The sequence below is a fragment of the Moschus berezovskii genome, chromosome 5 (genome assembly GCF_049115385.1).
Source record: "Moschus berezovskii isolate FMDL1 chromosome 5, NW_MosBer_1.0, whole genome shotgun sequence".
Classification (NCBI taxonomy): Eukaryota; Metazoa; Chordata; class Mammalia; order Artiodactyla; family Moschidae; genus Moschus; species Moschus berezovskii.
This window is the reverse complement of record NC_142464.1, coordinates 46,415,696-46,418,920: the sequence shown is the minus strand read 5'-3', so window position 1 is coordinate 46,418,920 and position 3,225 is coordinate 46,415,696. Positions and strand designations below refer to the sequence as shown.

Genomic DNA, 3,225 nt, shown 5'->3' with positions numbered 1-3,225 from the left:
GTACAAAACTGTAAAAAATTGTACAAAAAATTATTTTTTTCTCTGTTACAGACTTGATAGGAGATGAGATGAAGAATACATGCCCCGTCAGTAGGCAGAAAGAAACTGCAGTACTGAACACCATGATGTGGATCGCAGAGTACCATGGAAACGCAGACAATAATTAAAGACTTGAGGAAAGTGGTGAATGTTCCAGCAAGGTGGTAACATCCTGTAGGTACTAAAAGAAGTCATTTTCTAGTCAGTTCAGTTCAGTTCAGTTCATTCGCTCAGTCGTGTCTGACTCTCCGCGACCCCATGAATCACAGCACGCCAGGCCTCCCTGTCCATCACCAACTCCCAGAGTTCACTCAGACTCATGTCCACAGAGTCGGTGATGCCATCCAGTCATCTCAATCTCAGTCGTCCCCTTCTCCTCCCATCCCCAACCTTTCCCAGCATCAGTCTTTTCCAGTGAGTCAACTCTTAGCATGAGGTGGCAAAAGTATTGCAGTTTCAGCTTTAGCATCAGTCCTTCCAATGAACACCCAGGACTGATCTCCTTTAGAATGGACTGGTTGGATCTCCTTGCAGTTCAAGGGACTCTCAAGAGTCTTCTCCAGCACCACAGTTCAAAAGCATCAATTCTTCGGCGATCAGCTTTCTTCACAGTCCAACTCTCACATCCATCCATGACCACAGGAAAAACAATAGCCTTGACTAGATGGACCTTTGTTGGCAAAGTAATGTCTCTGCTTTTTAATATAATATCAAGGTCGGTCATAACTTTCCTTCCAAGGAGTAAGCATCTTTTAATTTCATAGCTGCATTCAGCATCCGCAGTGATTTTGGAGCCCAAAAAAATAAAGTCTGACACTGTTTCCACTGTTTTTCCATCTATTTCCCATGAAGTGATGGGACCAGATGCCATGATCTTTGTTTCCTGAATGTTGAGCTTCAAGCCAACCTTTTCACTCTCCTCTTTCACATTCATCAAGAGGCTTTTGAGTTCCTCTTCACTTTTCTGCCATAAGGGTACTGTCATCTGCATATCTGAGGTTATTGATATTTCTCCCAGCAATCTTGATTCCAGCTTGTGCTTCTTCCAGCCCAGCATTCCTCATGATATACTCTGCATATAAGTTAAATAAGCAAGGTGACAATATACAGCCTTGACGTACTCCTTTTCCTATTTGGAACCAGTCTGTTGTTCCGTGTCCAGTTCTGACTGTTGCTTCCTGACCTGCATACAGGTTTCTCAAGAGGCAGGTCAGGTGGTCTGGTATTCCCATCTCTTTCAGAATATTCCACAGTTTATTGTGATCCTCACAGTCAAAGGCTTTGGCATAGTCAATAAAGCAGAAATAGATATTTTTCTGGAACTCTCTTGCTTTCTCCTTGATCCAGCGGAAGTTGGCAATTTGATCTCTGGTGCCTCTGCCTTTTCTAAAACCTGCTTGAACATCTGGGAGTTCATGGTTCACATATTGCTGAAGCCTGGCTTGGAGAATTTTGAGCATGACTTTACTAGTGTGTGAGATGAGTGCAATTGTGCTGTAGTTTGAGCATTCTTTGGCATTGCCTTTCTTTGGGATTGGAATGAAGACTGAGGGAAATAAAGGTAGCAGAAATATTTTGTGAAAATTCAAGCATGAATTTTTCAAGGTGGATTTGAAAGGTAGTGGCAAAAATATCCAATTCTTTATCAAGAGAGGAATAAGCAAAGAACACTAATTTGGAACTTTTTAACAGATGCAGGCCTTCAGTAGTGGAATAAGGTAGGCTTCTGCTAGGCTTTCATAACTGGGGTTTACCCAGATGTTTGATGGCAATCCCTCAAAAAATTGTGGTGGAAAGTCTCTCTGGAGCCTTTCTTCTCACCTGAGATATGATTTTGCACAGCTCACTTAGCCATTTTGAATGTGAATCTTATCTTTGGGGAGGGGGGGAAAGGATCACATACTCAAGAGGAGAATTAGAGCATATAATATGAGCTACCAGGGAAGCCCTGGTAGCCCAGTTAGCAAAGAATCTGCCTACAATGCAGGATACTAGAGTTCAATCCCTGGGTTGGGAAGATCCCCTGGAGAAGGAAATGGCAACCCACTCCATTCTTCTTGCCTGGAAAGTCCTATGGACAGAGGAACCCGGGTCACTACAGTCCATGGGGTTGCAAGAGTTGGACACAAGTCAGTGACTAAACCACAACCATACTATTGTGTGTGCGGAAGAATTTAAAAGATTCATCCATTCATACAATGACTGTTCATTGAGTATCTACTACATGCCAGAAACACAGCAGTGAACAAAACAATATCCCTGTACTCATAGAGCTTATATTCTAGAGATGAGAGGAAAAGATGATCAACAGAAGCATACATAAATACATAATACATTTTATTTTGCCAAGTGCTATGGGGAAAATAAATCAGGTAATGGGGCTAAGCAGCACTGTGCTAAGGGATTGCAATTTTTCATAGGCTGATCAGAGAAGGACTCTGAAAATGAGAAATTTCAACTGCAGACCATGAAACCGTGAGCCAGAAAAGGAGCAGCCAGAGGTACAGGAGGCTACAAGAGACAATGGATCCTAGGGGCCATGTGGAGGTCATATGACTAAAATGTCATATTATCAATTTCCTTAAATATTGTTGAGACAGTGACTATCATAATGATTTTTTTTTTAATTTTTTTAAATTTTTTTTATTTTTTCAAAAACAATTTTAGGAATCTTTACTTAAAAAACAAACTTATCTTAAAATGGAGTAACTTTGGTTTTACGAGCAGCAAGCAAAGTACAGAAGCAAAAATGCATTACAGGAACATTAAGTTCTACATTAGGTCACAGTGTCTAATCTGAAATCACACCCATAATATCATTTTTCAGGATATCTGGGAAATAGTTATTTCCCAGGATGTCTGAACCATAGCTACTCTATAAAAATATGGAACGCTTCACGAATTTGCGTGTCATCCTTGCGCAGGGGCCATGCTAATCTTCTCTGTATCGTTCCAATTTTAGTATATGTGCTGCCGAAGCGAGCACCATAAAGATTATTGCAGTTGACAATGAGAAGGTAAATATGATAGGTCAGTTCTAATGAGTTGCTTAGTGGAATGGTGGAAATAAAATCTGATGGGAGTGGGTTTAAGAAAGGACAAAAGGAGAGAAAAGGAGGGATGAATACAAATAACTCACTGAGGTTTATTTGCTGTAAGTGGAGCAGAGGAATGGATCTGTAGCTA

At 40.9% G+C, this 3,225-nt stretch overlaps 1 non-coding gene across 1 annotated transcript; it reads right to left on the bottom strand.

Moving 5' to 3' along the window:
- Positions 1-2,918: 2,918 nt before the first annotated feature.
- LOC129562243 (U6 spliceosomal RNA) lies at positions 2,919-3,025 on the bottom strand. The gene has a single exon (XR_008687159.2). It is a non-coding gene; the product is annotated as a U6 spliceosomal RNA (small nuclear RNA).
- Between the last annotated feature and the right edge of the window lie 200 nt (positions 3,026-3,225).